Source organism: Podarcis cretensis (genome assembly GCF_951804945.1).
Source record: "Podarcis cretensis genome assembly, chromosome: 4".
In the NCBI taxonomy this organism is placed as follows: domain Eukaryota; kingdom Metazoa; phylum Chordata; class Lepidosauria; order Squamata; family Lacertidae; genus Podarcis; species Podarcis cretensis.
This window is the reverse complement of record NC_137173.1, coordinates 78,959,391-78,981,461: the sequence shown is the minus strand read 5'-3', so window position 1 is coordinate 78,981,461 and position 22,071 is coordinate 78,959,391. Positions and strand designations below refer to the sequence as shown.

At 44.3% G+C, this 22,071-nt stretch overlaps 1 protein-coding gene across 1 annotated transcript in view; it reads right to left on the bottom strand.

The window, feature by feature from the left end:
• Positions 1–5,851, bottom strand: part of LOC307214214 (parapinopsin-like) — a 48,477-nt gene extending 42,626 nt beyond the window's left edge. Inside the window, exon 1 of the mRNA XM_079972945.1 lies at positions 5,680–5,851. The gene's annotated coding sequence lies outside the window, so the exon portion shown is untranslated. The remainder of the gene's footprint in view (positions 1–5,679) is intronic.
• Positions 5,852–22,071: the final 16,220 nt, after the last annotated feature.

The window sequence follows — 22,071 nt, the reverse complement described above, 5'->3', positions numbered from 1 at the left end:
ACCACTTCCGGGTTTGTGGCATTCGGGAGCCAAAACATCCGAGTACCAAGGCGTTCGGGATCCAAGGTACAACTGTACTACAATGAGTTTTTGCTATGCCTCTAAATACAAATGGGGAAGCTATGGCTTTCCACATGTCATTAGACTCCAACTCATGAATGGCAGTACCACTTTTCAAATGCTGGCATTCTTGCCAATTAACCAGACAATGCAGCGGCAGGGCAGGCTGGCAACTAGGTCAGGGCTGGAGTGAGTTAGTAACACTTAGTTTCCATTGCGATCAATAGGAAAAGTTCGTCACAGCTAGCTTTTCAAATCCCACAAATATCAATGAGACTGAAGTGGAACAAACTTGCTTCAAGTCCAATCTCTTCAGTTCTTTGATTAAATTGTAATTGCTTAGTTTTAGTAGTCAACACAGAGAGTGGAAACAAAAGCAATTTGTAAAACAAGAACATCAAAAATATATAATTAACAACTCCCACTCTGGTTCTAAATAAATCATCTTGTTCTTAAATAACACTGAGAGTTCAGTGTTTTTTTTTTTTTGTACTACTTAAGAAGAGATTATTGAAGAGAATGGAGTAAAATGTTTGACATTTTATAAATGAGTGCTTCTAAGGCAAGGTTTTGTCTCCTGTTCCTCTTTAATAGCACATTTTTCATTTCACGTACACAACATATTACAATAAAATGGAAATGGAACATTAAAGCAGGTTGTGCTGAAGGCAGCATAGGCTTAGGAGAGCATTCTTACAAACTGCACTTTCTGAGAAGTTTGCTTAGATGGTGTTACTATTTTCCTAGTGCTTTGCAGTGTATTTAGTAGTGCAGAGCTGCTATCTACATTTAGGAAATGCCATGATTTCTCCCCCACCCCCTGTCAATTAGGAAACACCAGCACAATAGTGGGGTGCACAGAGCATTCATGGTTGCTGCACAGTAGTATGTGAAACCCTTAGTTGGCTTACACTGTATGGTTCTCTGCCTCTGCTCTAACCTGACAAACAAGGCAAGGTTTCCACAATGAAAATGGACTAGTATAGAATTCTGTAAAACTAAAACTGAACATTGCTTTTAAAAATAATGTCTTCTGGTCATTTAAGAAAGGAGGGGCTCTGCTTCTATGTAATGAATACTGAACACACTATTAAAATTAAATGGTGTGTCATCAATGAAATATGTAACATCTGTATCTTAAGTAGTGTTGTGTCTGGAACAATACTAGAAAAAGCAATTACCTATGAGAGGCTTCCTCAAACTCGGCCCTCCAGATGTTTTTTTGGCCTACAACTCCCATGAGCCCTAGCTAGCAGGACCAGTGGGGAGGGATGATGGGAACTGTAGTCTCAAAACATCTGGAGGACCGAGTTGGAGGAAGCCTGACCTACGACCTGTGTCTACACTAGAGTCTTATTGCATAAATAGGTCTCTATGTCTGTTGTTGTCCCCTCTCCTCAATTAGGAGGTCCCCATCCACCATAAGTTCCCCAAACCCAAAACCTCATGCGGGCATGCATGCAGGTACAGTGGTACCTCGGGTTACATACGCTTCAGGTTACATACGCTTCAGGTTACAGACTCCACTAACCCAGAAATAGTACCTCAGGTTAAGAACTTTGTTTCAGGATGAGAACAGAAATTGTGCTCCGGCAGCGCAACGGCAGCGGGAGGCCCCATTAGCTAAAGTGGTGCTTCAGGTTAAGAACAGTTTCAGGTTAAGAACGGACCTCCGGAACGAATTAAATACTTAACCTGAGGTACCACTGTATTTGTGGATTTTGTTTTATAAAAGATGCATTTCTGAAATCCAAGGTATTTTAATATACATGGTTTGCAGTAAAAAAAAAAATTAAAACAATGTGCATGTGTGACACTCCAAGCCAGGAAACCTTAGGTCCACTGTGGGTATGTGTCCACATCTTATTTTTATTTTACTGCACAAAATAGCAGTATTTTTTTAAAAAATGTGCACCGCTCCTAGCCAGGTAAGGATTTGAAGCCACTCACATGAAAAGCTGCCACTTCCTTTTTTCTTCCCCCTTTTTCAATTTCTGCCTCCTATACCTCCAATGACAAGTTTTATTTTATTTTTATTACAGCTGTTTCATGCAAGAGAGCTGTTTTAAAAATAAAAACACCAGAACTTGCCTTCAGCAATAACCAGTGGAAAAAGGCAGGCTGCATATTCTTCCTGTAGGTCGATGGAAACAAAATAGAAGGGAGGCAGGTTGATAGAAGGAACCCAGCGATAGGTCACCACCCATGTAAAAATAAATAAGTGACCCAGCGATACAATGTGTTCCACTGCATCCATAGTCAGGTGGTAACATGACATTTTACATTGGATTTTCTTCCCTTATTGGATTATCTGTAGCTCAAGAAACCCCAAATTTATCAGGGAGAAAGTGTAGCCTACCACTTGGATAAGGAAATTGTGCGGATGCCACAAAAGCAATAGAGAGAGGCACAAGCAGCTTAAAATCTGTCAAGCTTCAGTGTGGGCAAAGCCCTTAGAATCAAGATATGCTAACTCCACACACACATTTCAGCAAATTTCACCTATCTATCATATTCTATCCGATTTCAGTTAAACATATTTATTTATACTGAGTTATCCAGCAGTAATTAAAATGCAAATTTTAGGGTGCAAGTTAAGCATTTTAATTTCAAAATGGTTCTCTGGATATTTCCATGAATGCATGAAAAAAAGGGTTTGCTAAATTTAGTAAAGGGGTTTGCTAAACCTGCAAGTGAGTAACAATTTTGAAAGTGTGCCTGGGAAAGATGGTTGTTTTGGTTGTACCTGTCCAATTTAAAAAGGGAAATGATTAACAAGATCTGAACAGAATTTCCAGGTGTTGTAAATTCCCAAATCCTGGCCATGTCCTGTATACTGCAAACTTTAACAACAGGAAAACAGGTTAAATCTGAACATCTAAATATTCCAGGTCAAAGAGAAGTAACATCTGGCAAGTTAAGAACAGCACAGGATGCAAATCGCAAAGTGAAGTAAGCAAATTAAGCTCAAATGAACAAAAAATGATGAAGAAAAAATATTTATGATTTAGGGTAACCTCTGGCATAACATTTTTGTTTATATCGGGGGCTCTTCTCCAAATTAATTGTCTTTCTTAAAAGAAATGTTTAGCCTTAAGCTCCTTACACACATGCGCATATAAATGGACAAGTCTGAATTTATAGCAAATCTGTTCCTTGAGATTCCCAAGTGAGCTAAAGACCTAACTACACGATTGTGTTTAACAAATCCCTGATAGCCACTCATTTCTGCAAACAGCAGCTTTGGGGTGGGAGAAACAGCCTAAACATTCCCACTCAGAAATAAATTATACAGAATTCAACAGGATTATTCCCAGGTTGGTGAAGTCAGGGTTGCAGGCTAAATTTTTCTGCCTGCCTGCATGCCACTTCTTTGTTCAAAATTGCCAGTTCCCAAAGTTGTTTCTGCTTAGAAATTGCATTTTTTGTGGGATCCTGGTTATTAAACTGATGAGAAACAGGAAAAAGTCCCCACACTCCACAGTTTTAATCCAGTATCCATTTTTTTATTTTAAAAAAACCTTTTAAAAGAAGTCTCCCCCCCCCAAAAAAAAAGGCTTCCCCCCACCTCTTAGTCCTCACTCACATTCTGCTTTCAGAATGCACAGTTACTCTACACTCTTGTGAACTAAAATCAAACTAGTAGTATCAGGTACCAACAAGTCCAGTGCCTCCAGAGAACCTCTTCATTTTGAACATTTATCTTGATTCATTTGCGGGGAGGTCAGATCACCTGGCGCCAAAGCCAAGCGCAATCCCATGCTTTCAGCTGCATTTCCCTCTCACTTTCCTTACAGCACCGAGTTTTTTTTTGGGGGGGAGCAGGTTTGTTACACGACAAGGCAACAAAGAATGACTTTGTTGTGCAAGGCAACCAAGAATCAACTAGAATGGCAGATTTGCCGGCTGGGATTCGAGCCCACCTGAGAACAGCGGCAATCTGGAAGCGCGCACTCGCAGAAATAAACTTTGCAACCCTAAGAAACACTAGTGAGTGGACTGGACACCTAACGGGTTCATTTGTAATTATGAGGGAAGTGTCCCTGTTGCTTCCCCCTCCCTTCCTTCTTTGCTTCGAGCATTCGCTTCAGAGAGGCTCTCTCGCCTAATTCTCTCTCGCCTAATTCTCTGTAAAGAAAAAGGCGGCACCTTTTTCACATGTGGTGGTCTTGTAATAAGGTTAAAGCTTACTGGGAAATGATATATAATGAATTGAAAAAGATGCTTAAGATAACATTCGCAAAAACCCCCAGAAGTTTTTCTCTTGGGAATTATAGGATTAGAACTACACAAACAGTATAGAAACTTATTTATGTATGCAACTACAGCTGCAAGAACATTATTTGCCCAAAAGTGGAAGGATGAAAAGGTCCTGACGAAAGAAGATTCGATGCAGAAACTAATGGAGTATGAAGAAATGGCAAAACTTACCAGAATAATAAGAAATCAAGACAATAAACTTTTTAGAAAGGAATGGAAGTGGTTTATTGAGTATTTACAAACTGTAAACTGTTCAAGACATTGGCAGGATTATTGTAAAAACCTGCAGCTTTAAAAACATAAATGATATACGGTGGTACCTCAGGTTAAGTACTTAATTCGTTCCGGAGGTCCGTTCTTAACCTGAAACTGTTCTTAACCTGAAGCACCACTTTAGCTAATGGGGCCTCCTGCTGCCGCACCACCGGAGAACGATTTCTGTTCTTATCCTGAAGCAAAGTTCTTAACCTGAAGAACTATTTCTGGCTTAGCGGAGTTTGTAACCTGAAGAGTATGTAACCTAAGGTACCACTGTATAAGGAAGTTTCTTAAATTCTTGTGCTCTGAACAAGTGGGGGGGCAAGGCAATACTGTTCTTTTCCTAGCTCCTGTGGAGATAGCATCACTTCAAGTGTGAATTGTATCCTCCTTCCCTTATTCCATCCTGAAGTTAAAGCTTACCCCCCTGTGTGTGTGTGTGTGTGTTATTGGAATGGGAGACAAGGATAATAATTCCAATAAAACACCCCCCATATAGATAGATAGATAGGGGGGTAAGACCCCTCAGGTCCCTAGAAGTTGGCTCCTATGGTGCAGACATGGAGTGGGAAAGCAGCTGGGGCAGCAACTCTTTATATAAACATAAACATAAATATAAACATAAACACACACACACACACACATATATATAATGTATGTATGGAGGCTCCCTCCCCCACCCCCGTTGATGCGCATTGCCACTCATATGGTTTGCCCCGTCTTGTAATCAATTATGTGGAGCGGGGCTTACCTGTGCCCCCCCCCCATATTTTATTGGCACCTCCCGCCTGCGCGACGCGCCAAGGGAAGCGTTAACCTTCCTCGCGGGATTCGCAATCGGCACGGGGGGAAACGCCAGCAGTCTTTCCCACCCGCAACCCCCTTTAAGGCTTCCCAGGTCTCACCCCTCACTCGAAAGAAACCAAGCCGACGGTCGAGGAGGAAGTGTGGCGCGGCGCGTCCCGCCTGGGGGGGGGGGGGGGAGTCGTGTCCCACCCGCTCCGCGTCGGAGCTCCGCGGGAACCGCGCCTCCAGGGCTCTCGCCCACAGCGCCCGGACGGAGCGGCCGCTTGGCGAGGACGCGCGCCCCTTCTCGCTCACCTGCTGCTGCTTCGGAGAGTCCGGGCTTCCCTCCGCGCTCGGGCTCACTGACTGAAGTGAGGGATTTGGGCGCTTGGCGAGCCGTTTGCCCTTCCTTCGCTTCCCGCCAGCCACAACTTCCAGCTCTATCGGCGCCCTCCGCCCCCTCAAGTCCGCCCGCGCGCTTCCCTCAGCCCTGATTTTTTTTTGGCGGGGAGGCGACGGGAGGCGGGGTCTTCTCGGCGCTGCCCGCCCGCCCGCCTCTTTCTGGCGAAGGGACGCTGGTTGGAGGCGAGCTGCCTGGCGCAACAGGGGCCGCGCTCTGACTCCGCGCGGGAATCTTTGGAGAGCTCGGGGGAGCTCGAGAAACTATGCGAGCGGGACTTTGCGCAGGTGCGGGCGGGGGGGGCGGTGTGTCCTACCTGCGCGGCTGGAGGTGTGGGGAGAAAGCTGCTGAGGTCGGGGGCTGCTTTGCGCGCTCGCCAAGGGCATCTAGCTTGGCCACGGTGAGAACCCTGCCGGGCTGCGTGTACTTGAGATCTATAGAAAACACATTGTTTCTCCCAAGGAATCCTGCGGAAGTGTAGTTTAAAGGGACTGGGAATTGTAGCTGTGTGATGAGTTAGCTACGTTGCTTTGGAGGAAATGTTGCGCTTTGACGGATGAGGTGGGTTTTGGGGCTGTTGTTATGTTGCTGTAACCTCTTGATTTAAAAGCGTGCTTCATCTATGCACCTTTAATATGCGTTTTTATTTTCAAAAAATTAAGATGGTGTTCAACGTATGCAAATAAAATAGACAAAAACATCCAAATGGTGAGAAGATACAGTGGTACCTCGGGTTACATACGCTTCAGGTTACAGACTCCGCTAACCCAGAAATAGTACCTCGGGTTAAGAACTTTGCTTCAGGATGAGAACAGAAATTGTGCGGCGGCAGCAGGAGGCCCCATTAGCTAAAGTGGTGCTTTAGGTTAAGCACAGTTTCAGGTTAAGAATGGACCTCCGGAACGAATTAAGTACGTAACCAGAGGTACCACGGTACTGCCAAGAACCAGCTAGTGAATGGTCAAATATCTCTACTCTCAAAATCTCTGTCTGGCACCTTGAAAAGGCAGGTAGTTCCCAGCAAAGCTGTGTAGCCCACTGGACTCCCAATGCCAAGTTGTTTTAGCCACAAGTGGGCCGTGGTTGCATACACACCAGAAAGCACTTCTTTACACCCAGAGAATCCTGGGAGCTGTAGTTGTTAAGGGTGCTTGGAACTGCTGCTGTGTGAGGGGTAAACTGCAAGTTCCCAGGATTCTTGAGGGTCAGGGAAATATGCTTTAAATGTATGGTGTGTACACAGCCCATGTCCTACGTCAGGTGGGTTGCGCTAGCATCATCTTCATGTTCTTATTTTTAAGGTTGAGGTTCATTTAAAAGGAATAAGGGGGCAGGGAGTGAAAGAAGAGGAGAGAGAGGGTGGGATAAAGAAGAAAGGCAGGCGCCGAAGCAAGATTAAAAGCGGGGTCCCATTTTTCAGGCTGAGAATAAGGTTCTAGTCCTCTTTCAGTGGGGTTTAGTTCTGAGACAGCATGCTTAAGAACTCTCTGCTCTAATGGGTCCTGGGTGTATGGCCCAGATCTATCAGACGCACAGTTTCATTTTAGAAAGTGGATGCCAAAGACTTTGGCTTGGGGCGGGCAAGATTCAGGTGCCTTTACTCTATTTATATCCCATGTGTTCCTCAAGGGAGTGCTGCATACATGGTTCTAACAACTGCCGTCATTTTATCCTCTTGACAGCCCACTGAGGTTGGTTATGCAGAGAGGTGGTACCTATTATTAGAGGTGTGTGGTGTCTGTTAAATAAGCCCTCTGGGGAACATGGCGGACACCTCCAGACTCCCCGTAACAGGCACCCGTAAATAAAATGCCGTGATCCCAAATTAATGTAGGTAAGGAGAGCTTGCAAAAGTGCTGTTGGCTTCTAGTCGAGGTGAATAAATGTGTAGGGTGGTTCTGAGCAGCTGGGAGCAGGAAAGAAAGGCAAACGCTGCAGATTAGTCAGTTTATTTCTAGGAGCAGAAGAAATCAAAGACTGCAGATTAACTGTGTAATCCTGATTGTAAATTGATTCCCTCCCTTGTCACAGCACTTAACAATGGCAGAACTAGTACAGCTGTGGCCCCGTCTCCTACTCAGTGTAAATACCCGCCTGCGATGACTTACAGAAAGCGGATTTCTTCTTATCTCGCAGCATCTCTAGAAGGCTGGCTCTCTTTTGCACCAGTAATCCTCTCCACCACTGAGGAGGAACAGCCAGCTAGGAAAAGTAAATGCAGGAGGAAGAGAGAGAGAGAGGAGGGAAAGCCTGGGTGCAGTGGAGGCTTGAGAGAGGAAGGAAGATGTAGATTAGAGGTGGGCAGAAGATGAGGACCTTTTGGTGGATCTCCTGAGTTAGATCTCTGAGCTAAGCAGGAGTTCGACAAAGCAAAGCTTCGTGAGCCTATTCTCGCTTGCTTGTACAACTTGCACATGAGTGGAATAGGGTTTTTTATGCCTCAGGAATGAGGAGGAAAAGGTTCCTGGGGAAAAATAGGAATTCATGCAATAAAAACAAGCCCCTGGGCTTGCATAGGTGCCCAGAGGTACCTTGTTCGACAATTCCTTTGTTTTTCTTCCTTTGCACCTGGTTCAAGTTAGTGGACCTCAGGGTTCTGGTGGGAAGCAAAGGAGATCCCACAAACCTAAATGACCTACCCCTAGGCTTTTCTCTGCCACTGTCTGGAAAAGGGTTTGGGGGCACAGGGACATCAACAACGTTTTCTTGGGCCATAGCACAACAAAGCCGAGCACTAACTAAACTTGGTACATATCATTTATGGTGGGAATGTTAGTTGCCGCAAGGTTTTGGGGGTTTAATTTTGACAGAAAGGATAAATGTTACTAAAGAAGCTGTTGTTTGTTGCCCAAAATTAATGTTACTGAAAATTTTTGATGATGCCAATGTAACTATGTTATCAAAAGAATTGGGTATATATGATCTTGGCAGCACAAGCAGTAATTGCAACTCGATGGGAAACAGACCATTTAATGTTTGGTACTACTCGCTATGAAATATAGCTATAATGGAGAAACAAATACATAATTTGAGATTATTTTCAAGACAACTCTTTGTCACAAGCCTGGCAAATATGGAGCTATGCTTGATGATTTGATAAAGTTTATGTAATCTTTACACAGACTTTGTTATTTTAATTCATGGGCAGCATTCTAATTTTTGTCTGTTACTATAATTGTTCTCTCAGCTTTATATACATTATAGAATGAAGCAACAATAATAAAAACTTTTACCAAAAACAAAGCAGAGCACTCTATGGAAAAAGAGAGATCTCAGTCAGGGACATTCTTAGGTTTATATAAAGCCTGCTTGCATGCATTGTAAACTTGTCCATTGTTAATCCCTGGTGAAGTAGTGAGTGAGAATGTCCTCTGGGGTCTGGACAGCAAAAGGCAATCCCTTCTTAGAAACACAGACTGGTGGTGTTCTTTCTTCTTCTTCTTCTTTTAAGCCTATCCTCTGAGACTCCCCTGTCCTATTTTTTGTGTGCATGTGAATACATTAATGCAGGATCAGGTCAGGAGGCACTTAGGGATGACAAGGTAGTAGGACCTTCTGTTCTTCTAACCATACATGGTTATTTGCCAGAAGCATCTCTGCATCATCTCTGATGATTAAGAGATGGAAAAAGGTAACCATTACAAATTCTCTTTTATATCTCCCAGACAGCAGTATGCTGCCAGTTTTTGAGGTGCAGTGCGCCCCAGGTGTCATCACTGGGGTGTGTGACAAAATGAGTTTTTTTAAAAAGGGGCTCACGAAACTTTTTAGGAGTGATGTGGTGGCTTAGGCGCCTGCAGGTTCCGCACTGCCTGAAATGGCAGCAGGAGACTTGCGTCTGCCTACTGCCTCTCCCTCAGTCGCCCTACAGCTCAGGGGGAGGCGGCGGAAAAGCTTGAAGCGTTGGAGAGGCTTGCCCCACCCCCATGGGCGATTGCCCCACCCCCGGCTGCAGGACATGCCCCCACACCAAGCACCTGAGCGGCTAGCTATGCTGCTGCATATATATATCTTCCTTGTTGCTTATGCAAGAGTTTGGGTCAAAATGTCCCTGTAGTGGAAACGTTGTGTGGAATACAAGAAAATGAAGAATGGTGGTCTTACCTTATAAAGTCTAGTGTGAAAGTACAATTTCAGCAAGAGGTTTTGTGCAAGGCTTCTCTAAATGGTGAAGGCAGTCACATTGTACAGCAGTGTGGGCACTTCTCATGTATGGAATTGGAATGTAAAATATTGGCCCCTGCAGACAGAGAAATTTAAATATGCTCTCTGGGATACCATCTTCTAATCTTTGTAAGATTGTTATCTGGTCACCTCTCATGTCCCAAATTGTTTAGTACTCTATCTCACATGAGGCCTGTGGGCTTAGAGCTGAACTACACCTTATACACCATTCACATGGAAGTATTGTATGCTCCCAACAGCATTCTGTGCTCATGACTAGTTCTTCCAGTGACCATTTTGCAAGAGCGCTAGCATACATAAATAAGCAACTCAGTCCTAGTGCATGTTGCTTACCTGGTAGGAAATTCCACTGAATTCACTGGGGCTCCTTCCCAAGTAAGTGATCTGCCTTCACTTGAGATATATACATTTTCATAATGGCCCAAGTTTTGAATATCTCAGTGTGACATTTTGAAATGTTTTCAATATACCGTTGCTTATATGTTTAGGGCCTTTCCATGCTTACCATTTGTAGTGGTATAGTTGTGTCTTATCCAGCATTTTTAATGTTGGCTGCCCACATGTTGCTATTACCACATGTCGGACGTGGGTGGCGCTGTGGTCTAAACCACTGAGCCTCTTAGACTTGCTGATCAGAAGGTTGGCGGTTCAAATCCCCATGACAGGGTGAGCTCCTGCTGTTCGGTCCCAGCTCCTGCCAGCCTAGCAGTTGGAAAGCAGGCCAAAAGGTGCAAGTAGATAAATAGGTACCGCTCCGGCAGGAAGGTAAACTGCGTTTCCATGCACTCTGGCACTCGTCACAGTCCTCCGTGCACCAGTAGCGGTTTAGTCATGCTGGCCACATGACCCGGAAAGCTGTCTGTGGACAAACGCCGGCTCCCTTGGCCTGAAAACTAGAGGAGTGCCACAACCCCATAGTCGCCTTTGACTGGACTCTACTGTCCAGGAGTCCTTTACCTTTACATTTTACATATTAACACATTTCACTAGAGTGAGTTTTCCTTTCCACAGTAATGGTGGGTTATGCTGAAACAGAGAAAAATTCCTTGACTTTATAGTTACCCCAGTATTCCCTGGTGGTGGTGTTTAATGCCTATTCTAGAATACTGATCTTGTGGGAGGTTAGAAGAGGAACTACATGACTGTCTAAGCTATGGCAAACCTGGCTACTGTGATGAAACTTTGTCTGCAGCTAATGATTGATGTCATAGGCAGTACTTTGACCCAACAGATCACACTCATCAGAGGGAAGTGTCATGGTACTGAGTTCTCCCAAACCACACACACACACACAAACACACACCCCAACCCTCAACCCTTCCGCAAACAAAATGGGATGATGCTTGTTCACATGCCACACAAATGAAAATACTGAGTATCCAGTCTGGATCTTGCACAAAAGTTTGATGTTTTTGAGTATATATTATTCTGGCATGCTAGCTGACTGATGTTGACATTGTGTGGTAACATGCCGTAAAATTGGGGTGGGGTAGAGTGGGGGACCCAGCAACTATTCTACCATAAATGGCAAGTGCAGAAAGACCCTTAGAGTAGAATGGGCTAACTGCTCAATGTTAAAGTAATGAGGAATGTTTTCAGGAATACATAACATCCCTTTTGCAAAAAAAGCATAACAGCTGTTTTTCTCTGGCAATGTTGTTTTGCAAGCATTACAGGTCAACATTAAAACTGCAGCTCACAGTTTAATTGCATCTGGTTTCAGGATTTGTGTTTTGAGGATGAAGCTAAGCACAACGGTTGAAGGTGCCAGATTGCAATTTGGTGATCAGTTTGGCGGCTTGGTAAGCATATATGTACAGCACTCTGTGGGTCTTGCTATTTAAATGTATTATATGAATAGAGATATAAATGTTCACTCAGAGAATATTAATGTTCTTACCCCAGGCATCACATTGTGTTTTGAGGAATTCCTGGTCCCCCAAAACATTTAGCTACAATATTTTCATTGCTGGACAAATTCGTCTTCTCTTCCCTCTGCCAGCTATCATATCTGTTGTGATAGTATGGTCTGGAATGAGTTTTGCTTCTTTTGTTTCTTTTCTCACATTTATATGCTTACTTTCTTCCATTTTGGCTGGCAAGGCATGTTTTCCCACGTGGTTCACCCCTCCTAGGCATTGGAGCTTCAGCTAGTCAGTAGTCACATGTTCCTACCACTTAATCTGTGTCTGCAGTGTCATTGTTGGATTATAGTGTCCAGATTGGGTGCGGCTTATATTCATATTGGCCCTAATATAAGCTTCTGGTCAGATACATTTTGGACTGTGACCTTTACACATCTTCCAATCCCGAGCTCATGGGGTGGTACAAAGTTACTTTGGCACCTGTTTCCACCGCGTCATTTTCCTCTTGCAGAATGTATGATGAAGGAGACAAAGGTCACAGACAGGGCATGGCAGACCACTAAGGGAGCAGCAAAAGGTTAGATAGAGGGCAAGATGTTCAGACAGCTGTGGCTTTATCTGTGGGGGGGAGTGTGCTCCACAACCGAGCGATCATTCCTACATGCTCTCTCTCCCTTCCCGGCCTTGGGGGAGAGGATGGGGGACTAGGTGCGGGGTGGGCGTTGCTTCGCCGCGCTCCTGGCCCTCCTGGCGCTATTTACCCCACACTCCTGGCTGCATACCGTAAGGTCGCAACAAACTGTAGAGTTGGGAGGGTTCCGAGGGGTCATCTAGTCCAGCCCCCAGCGATGCAGGAATCCTGCCCGCTGCTGCCCCCGGGTGTGCTCAAACCACCAACCTTCAATACCTAGGAATACATTTCATTTACCTGCATGCCGCCAACCTCAGTGCTGTTCTATGTTTATTACTTTTCTAGCTGTAAATGATAATATGCACAACTGACGAAAGCTAAATTATTGAACCAAGGACTCAGCTACACAGCTGCAAATGAAACGTTTTAGATGTGTTGTACAGTGCAATATACAAATGTGACAATAGATGGCGAACGTGAGCTATGCCAAATTCAATGTATTTTTCAAAACTTTTTCTTAAAAAGCATTTTCACAGTGTTTTTTTAAACATACGTGTAGATTCCACCCAAGTATGGGTAAGGACAAAACAGACTACAAGCCCATATAATTTTATTTAAATTTTAAGAGGGATAATCCAGCTACAACATACTCAAAGCAGACCCATGAAAAATAAATGGACAAGTTACTTAGGTTTATTTCAATGAGTCGTACTGAAGAGTATGACTAATATAGGATATGACCCAAGAAAGCAGGTACTCTTTAAATTCATATTATTTGTTTCAGTTGCCTGCCATACCTATTTAACCTAAAGCAGAAAAAGTGCTTGAGGCACTTGTCATCTTAAAAATGTTGTGACCGATGATCTTTGGCTAAGTTTGACCCATACTGCAACTCCTGTATGTGTAAAAAGCACCTTTCGGTTATAGCAGCATTACGCCCTTGATTTTCAGCATCAGTTGGTGCTTCTGGTGAGGTTGTCATACTCCTTACATCCTTGGGTGACATTGAAATTGGAATTATTTAGAAATTCTGTACGCATCTATCTTTCTATAGAGAAACAGCATTCTTGGGAAGATGGTGATCCAGTAGCTGCCACAATATAAATGTCAACCAGTTATAGAAGAAAGGCCAGAGCAATTTTTAAAATAAGAAAGAGAAAATTGGAGAAAAGATCAATTGCCCAAGGATATTAGCTTTTAATTTGAGGCACTTTTATTTCTAAACAGAACCAGAAATGCACATTCAATTGCAGCCTACACCGTACAAAGGAAATGACAAGTGTGTCTCTACTAAATGGTAACGTGATCAATAACCATTTATGTGTACTGTATTGGTGATTAATGCTTGGATTTTAGTGCTGTTAGTTGTTGTCACAGAGAATGAGAGATGCAAAATGTATTTTATTGGATGAATTTCCTGCGCCTGTGAAAACAAACATAGTTCTGTATCTGGAAGAAAGGTGAAGTAACTGATTCTGAGCAATGAGCGCAAAGTTGCGTTGACAATACGAATGTGCTCTGCTACTTCAAGTCACCAGCAGAGTCATTATTCGTTTGTTTGTTAATTCCTCACTCCTTGCCCTAAGATTCCCAGGGTGGGGGACAGCAGTAAAACACAATATTAAAAGCAATTTAAAGCAACAATCATAAAAATAAAGTGGGTCCTAGAAACACACACCTCAGGTGTCAAAAGCCAGGGTGAAGTGCACTGCCGGTAAAGGTAAAGGTAAAGGGACCCCTGACCATTAGGTCCAGTCATGGCCGACTCTGGGGTTGCGGCGCTCATCTCGCTTTATTGGCCAAGGGAGCCGGCGTACAGCTTCCAGGTCATGTGGCCAGCATGACTAAGCTGCTTCTGGCAAACCAGAGCAGCACACAGAAACGCCGTTTACCTTCCCACCGGAGCGGTACCTATTTATCTACTTGCACTTTGACGTGCTTTTGAACTGCAGGGACCGAATAACGGGAGCTCACCCTGTCGCGGGGATTCGAACCGCTGACCTTCTGATCAGCAAGTCCTAGGCTCTGTGGTTTAACCCACAGCGCCACCCATGTCCCCACTGCATCGCCAGTACTTAGCATTAAAAATGCACACAAGGTTCATGCACCTGTGTCTTAGGTACTGGCTTTTGCATCTATGGGCTTCCAGTTCTGGGGCATGCAGCATTATGTATGTGTGGACTTGCTTCTCGTCTGCACAACACAGAGAAGCTGTGGAGACTCACCGAGGTAGGGAAATCTCAGTGGTCCCAGTGTATGCCTCTTGCACTGCCCATCAGTATACTCTTTGGCTTCTCCAATCACTGGGGAAGTGGGGTGAACGTACATGATTGGCAGGAGATCCTGTTGCAAACCGCTTCCTCCCCACATCTGATCAGAACTGGGAATGGAACTGCCCTTATCCCACCTTGCAGCTATATGTCAGGCTGAAGGGAGCATGATTCTGATGTGAAAGGAAAGCGCCCAGGGATGGTCATCCCCGGCGTGGATCTACAGAAAGGGGGAGGGAACGCTAGAAATAAGTAAGAAATTAAATATTTATAACAAAAGAAGAAAAAAGCACTATGGAAAATCACGTAGAACTCTTTTTTTAACTCCCCAGCACCATCTGGTGTTGCATGTTTATAACGCATTCAAAACACTGTTTTTTGACTAATGTAGCTGAGTCCCCAGTCATGGAAATAGCATCCCGTGCAGCCTAGAGGGGGAATACTGGCTGAGGGGAAGGGAGTGAGTTGGAAAGGATGCTGGTACTGGGGAAAATCCACTGTGGTCTGCAGGGTTCATGGGTGATTTGGATTTCCTGCAGATTATTAGATTCGATCCAGAGCCTCTCCCAACAGAGTGATTTCAAAAGTGGTTTGCTATGTGGCAATGGGCTGCTTTAGAGACATCTAAAGCATCGTCATGCTTTTCTTTGTATTCTGGCCTACGCTTTTGTTTGGGAGTTTTTGTTTTCCCTCCCCCTCTTAATTTTAAAATCTCCAGTTCAGATTTGTTTTTCAGATGAGAAACAGGAGACTTGTGTACAGTGTGATTAATATGCAAAGAACGCTATTTCTGGAGAGCTTGGCTCATCCAAACAGTCAATCCCGCTGATTTTTTTTTTCCATTCTGACCACAGAGTTGTTAGTCGCTCACTGTAAATTTGCATATATTTTGCTTTGCCATTGTTTCTGAATTTAATGTATAGTTTTCTCCGTCCTGGAGAACCGATGATAAACAAAACAAAACGCACAAAAGCAAATAACCCCTGTCCCTAAATATAGAATAAATCAGAGTGAAACTATTGTTATGAGTTTTTGGGTGCCAGAACAGTTTGTGCAGGGGAGGGGGGAGGAAGTAGGCAGGATGTCTGGGCCCCCTTCTAATTCCTGGATCCAGCTCGGATTCAATTGCTGGAATAGCCTAAGTATGAACCATGAAGTGAAACAAAGGAGATAGAAAACAGGTGGGCCTCCCTTTCCCAACTGTCTGTTAGTTAGAAAGACAAAATGTCAGAGCTGAGAGATGAGTTATCCAAGCTAGAAACTGGATACAAAAAACTTCAGGCTGGAAATGCAGAGAATGAGTACCATGGGTGATTTTTGCTGTGGCAACGGAGAAGTAAGACCCTTTTGCAGTGTTGATATTGTGAACCCCTCCATCGTAGGCTCAGGTTGTATATATCTGTAGATAAACCGTATCTCATAAAGACACCACAGTCTCCATTTTGCCTCATTTCCCAAAGGAAGCACTAACCCTGAGTAACTGCCTTGAACCCCAGGAATCTCACACCATTCAGAGATTGGGATGATGTGCAACACTGTATTAAATGCCCCTCACAAGCCTAACTAAATTGTACCTAAAACAGGGTGGAAAAGTGAGATTACTTTGAATTCCGAAGAGTTTCCATGGAGAGGAGTGTCTAGGAAACTGAGGTATGTTAAATACATACATTTAACATGTCTAGTTTAAAAAATAACATCCGCGTTGGAGGACAACTGGAATTAGGACCTGAGGGGTTTTTTAAAATATAAAATTAAAATAATCCCTTCTCCCACCAGGTGGCTTTTTCCAGTCCATGGCAAACAACTTAAGGGACACAGCTGTGCAGGGGGAAAGGATTAAAATCCTCTCCCCTATGCTGTGGTTCCAATCCTGATCAATGTAGAGGGTGTGCTATTATTGTTTAAATGGAAACAATTGGCAAGTAAGAAATATATGTTAAAGGAAATCTGGAGATAGTTGGAATCAGTACAAATAAGCCTTTTATTGCAGAAACTGTATAAACATGTTGCTTATACAATGGGAAATCTAACATCTGGCTGAGAAGCTGTCATTAGGAAATGTTGGGAATGGATTTATGAGCTTGTGAATTGGATACCAAGCCAAGAAATAATAGGGGTTTTATGGAGCAAATTAGTCTCTGCTTAGGAGCCGCTTTGGCAGTGAAGCAGTATATAAATTGATAGTAATACTCAAGAGTATTACACCATGTCTATTATTTTCAGTGGGCTGTACTCTGGATACAAACCACACACTTTTAAAGTCCGTTGTTAGTTTGCTTCAGTGAGCAGTACTTAGAGCTATAAGATACATTTTGTTAATACCTTTTAAATTGCACAAATCTGTTTCTAGCCCTGTTTTGTAAAGATGAAACTTTTCAATTAAAGAAGAAAAAGTTAGCATTTCTGCCGGTGTCCTCCTCCCTGCTCTACTTCGCAGGTTGCCGCTTGCAGGGGGGCATAACAGATGCTATGAGGTTTCAACAATAAGTTACCATGGAGACCAGCCAAGGAAATGCGGGTCAGCTGTGACCACACATTGCCCTGTAATAGCTTGGAAGGAACTAGCCTTTGCCACTGAATTGCTTTACTTCTAGGAGATAAACACAGAGGGAACATTTAGAGTGTCTTGGAGAGGGGGCTGTGTGGAAATCAGGCATGTTCTTAAATATATTCTGTTGAAATCACTGTGATTCAAACATCCTCAATTTTGACTAAACTGTGCTTACTAAACTTATTCGCTTACTCAATCTAAAACATCTTGCCAACTTCCTAGCCCATCCAGAGGCTGTTGTAACAGCTTTCAGATCAATAAAGGTTTTTGCAGGATGCAAAAACAAGACACAAAGATAAAACGTTGAATCCTTCTCCCCCACCCCACACCAAAAAGGCAATATTTATTCAGGGGAGTCAATATTCAGAAAGATGCCTGCTGTGAATTTGCGCTATAAAAGTATGTTGCTGCTGTTGTTTTATTAAACATTGCCAGATGTTGGCGTGCAGATGAATTCTGATACGCAACTCGAGACCGTTTCATATATTAGACAAAAGAGGAAACTGGTTCGCCCCAGCAAATATACCTGTTTGAAGTTTTTGCAGATCAGTTCTTTTTTACCCACCTGCACATTTTAAGCGCACACTTCAAAAACAAATTGCATGGAGCAGTTTTCAGAAGCAAAGTCTGTAAGTTGCAATTCTTCAGACACCCCCTTGGAATTTCCTGTTTGGGGACTTTTTGCTGCCCTCTGCTGGTGACAATACTGCCAGCAAACAGCCTGCCAAGAGAGTTGCACAGGGGAACAACTGTGCCTTATCCAAACCCCACCAATGATATAAGGATGTGGAGGTTGCATTGATCTCCGAGTCAGAATCCTCCCTTAGCCATATCTCAGATAGCCAGGACGATCCAGCCCAGTGTGCATAACCATCTGTCTTGGGAGTGGAATATGAACGAAAAATCTTTTGCAGATCACCTTACTCTGTGTCAGGGTTTCACATTTGCATGTTCAGACCCAGAGACCTCCCCCCTAAATAAAGTCACACTTGACTCACATTTGGTTTTTGGCAGAATTTAGACCACAACTTTATTGATTACAGGAAGTGAGTGGTTGCATAGGCTCTGGTTCGACTAGCTCCCTGCACCCTTGCAGATAGCACTGACCCAGAGCTCTATCATAGGTCAGCCAAGAGTGAACACCTGGGGTAGGTGGACAGCCTGGAAATGGACTATGTCCACTCCCCAGATGCTCCCCTGGACTCAGGCATGGGCACAACCCCCTCTCGGGGGGTTGACCAAACCAAGTTGAGTCCCTGGATTCCTTTAACGGAATACCCTTCACATAGGGATGGCGAGACCGTTCTCCCATCCCTGTCACCTGAACCAGTGCCTTATCCGCAACCTTACAAGTTGTGACAATTTGCTACGCGGCATGCGAAACACAAATGGCAACAGCCAATCAGCCAAGTGGGGGAAATTCCTGCCGTGCCCCTGTCCCAACGACAGACGACACGTGACAGCATAGCAGGGTCAATCGCAAAATGCCCTAAATATAGGGAGAGGTGGGCGGGTGTTCCGATGCACGAGCCGAAAGAAGAAGCTCTGGGTCACGTACATAGGTCCCTCAGCCCATTTAGACAGCTCCCCATTGGCCAGATTAAACCCAGCAATGAGGGACCTACCAATCGGGTGTTGTGGCTGTCCAATATACCCACCCACAACCAAGAGGTCAGTTTCCAGGTCTCACCGCAACACGTGCCCTCTTTTAAGGAGGATACGCTCTAGCGGAGCAGCTCCCTTGCATTAGCCTGCCAAAAATTAGCCCTTGACACAAGTTGTTAAAATACTCTTTTGGTGAGTGATTTAGGTCACGTTTCTAGAAAGTAATTATGAGTGCCTTGTGCACATTCCTGTCCTTTGAGGTCGTACTCCACTTTTTAGAAATGGCACACTGGCCTTTTAGAAAGGTGAGTCAAAAGTAGGTGCTAAAATGTATCGCTCTTATCTCCAGGCACCATCTCTGCCTCCACCCCATCATTGACCTCTCGGAATATTTTGTTGTGTGGTGGCTAAAAGTATTTGGCTTCCTCTCATTCTAAGCATAGCTGGATTCAAATCCCTGCTCGGCCATAAAATGGTTTTGACCAAGTCATCATCTCTATCTCATGTGGGCATTGTAAACAGGCAGTGCCAGTGAGAGATTGCTTTGTGTCCTAGGGAAGGCTAGCAAGTTGCACGTACAAACAGGTGCCCAAAGTGGCTAGCTTCAGTTTTCAAAATCGTATGTCTTGTAGAAAGTACAAAAAGCATAAAACACGAAACCTCTAAAGTTGCTTTAAATTTCAATAAGAAATAATGCAGCAATGTTTGATTAGGTTTCTCAAATACAAAAGAAAATGTTTTAGTACACAGATCCTTTTGAATAATCTTGTGAATTGTGGTGTTAAAATTTAAGTATGTGAAGATAAAGGAGGGCGATATCATGTTAATCCCACGAGCATCCTAGAAAAAGAGTGGGAAGAATTTCGAAATTGACAAATCCATTCTCTTATACTTATCTGTGGGGTTTCTTGCTTAGTTGGGCTTGGTTAATCTGCAGGGGTCAGCAAACTTTTTCAGCAGGGGGCCAGTCCACTGTCCCTCAGACCTTGTGGGGGGCCGGACTATATTTTGAAAAAAATAATAATGAACGAATTCCTTTGCCCTACAAATAAACCACGGATGTATTTTAAATAAAAGCACACATTCTACTCATGTAAAAACACCAGGTAAGTCCCACAAATAACCCAGAGATGCAGTTTAAATAAAAGGACACATTCTACTCATGTAAAACAACAACAACAGCAACAACAACAACAACAACAACAACAACAACAACAACAATTTATTATTTATACCCTGCCCATCTGGCTGGGTCTCCCCAGCCACCCTGGGCAGCTTCCAACAAAGTATTAAAATACAGTACAGTGGTACCTTGGGTTACATACGCTTCAGGTTACATACGCTTCAGGTTACAGACTCCGCTAACCCAGAAATAGTGCTTCAGGTTAAGAACTTTGTTTCAGGATAAGAACAGAAATCGTTTTCTGGCTGCGCGGCAGCAGCAGGAAGCCCCATTAGCTAAAGTGGTGCTTCAGGTTAAGAACAGTTTCAGGTTAAGTACGGACCTCCGGAACTAATTAAGTACTTAACCTGAGGTACCACTGTAGTCTGTTAAACATTAAAAGCTTCCCTAAACATGGCTGCCTTCAGATGTCTTCTAAAAGTCTGGTAGTTCCCTGTAACTTTGCCTGGTTCCCTGTAACTTGGCTTCTCACAGTGAGGGAACCGACAGAAGGCCCTCGGAGCTGGACCTCAGTGTCCGGGCAGAACGCTGGGGGTGTAGACGCTTCTTCAGGTATACTGGACCAAGGCCGTTTAGGGCTTTAAAGGTCAGCACCAACACATTGAATTGTGCTTGGAAACGTACTGGGAGCCAATGTAGATCTTTCATGTAAAAACACGCTGTTTCCTGGACCATTCACGGGCCACATTTAGAAAGCGATTGGGCCGGATCCGGCCCCTGGGCCTTAGTTTGCCTACCCATGGGTTAATGAAATCTGCAGCCCAAGGTGCATAGTAAGGCTATGAACTGGCTGTGAAAGAAAGTGGCATGAGGCAGAATTATTCAAGAACCACAGTCAGTACTCACATGTTCCAGGACGTGTCCCAACACAGCATAATTCTTGTGGAACCTGGGATGCGGGTGGCGCAGTGGGAGACAAAAAAGTTCTTTCTGGCTTCCTGACTGGTGTGTCCTCTAAGCCATCCACCGTGCTTGTCATCCTTAGATTATGTTACTATTGCTGGCCTTCCTGATCTTATTTACCAAACTCGATCCCTTGCCAGCTTTGAACCATGCTAACTCAGCTCATCAGAAAGGGACGCAGGTGGCGCTGTGGGTTAAAGCCTCAGCGCCTAGGACTTGCCGATCGAAAGGTCGGCGGTTCGAATCCCTGCGGCGGGGTGCGCTCCCGCTGCTCGGTCCCAGCGCCTGCCAACCTAGCAGTTCGAAAGCACCTCCGGGTGCAAGTAGATAAATAGGGACCGCTTACCAGCGGGAAGGTAAACGGCGTTTCCGTGTGCGGCTCTGGCTCGCCAGAGCAGCGATGTCACGCTGGCCACGTGACCCGGAAGTGTCTCCGGACAGCGCTGGCCCCTGGCCTCTTAAGTGAGATGGGCGCACAACCCCAGAGTCTGTCAAGACTGGCCCGTACGGGCAGGGGTACCTTTACCTTTACCTTTTTAACTCAGCTCATCAAACTGAAAACTATCCCCCCCCCCAAAAAAAAAACCCCTCTAACCAATTTGTAGCCTGGTGCCTACTACAGATGCTCCAAGTGTCCCTATTTTTCAGGGACAGTCTCGGATTTTGAGAAGCCATCCCAGTTTCTGATTTGATCCCAGAATCTCCTGCTTTTCCTTTGTTGTTGTTTAGTTGTTTAGTCATGTCTGACTCTTCGTGACCCCATGGACCACAGCACGCCAGGCACTCCTGTCTTCCACTGCCCAAGCATCTCGTCCTCTGTCGTCCCCTTAGGATGTCCCTATTTTCATCGGAGAAATGTTGGAGGGCATTCTGCTGGACCCTTATGAGTGTGAAAAAGATGAACAATCATAACAAGATTCAGCCTGGGGCTAGTTATTAGGAAATACATTTTTAATCCGTTTTGCCATAAAACGTTCAAAAGTTCTTTAAAAACTTCTGTGTGTGCACTTGTCACGATGTTAAGTTCTCAGGAAGTTAACTGGCCATGCTGTTATCCACAGGAGTTATCCTCAGATTCCCTATCCCTGATTACAAGAAAGGTAAAATGTCCCTC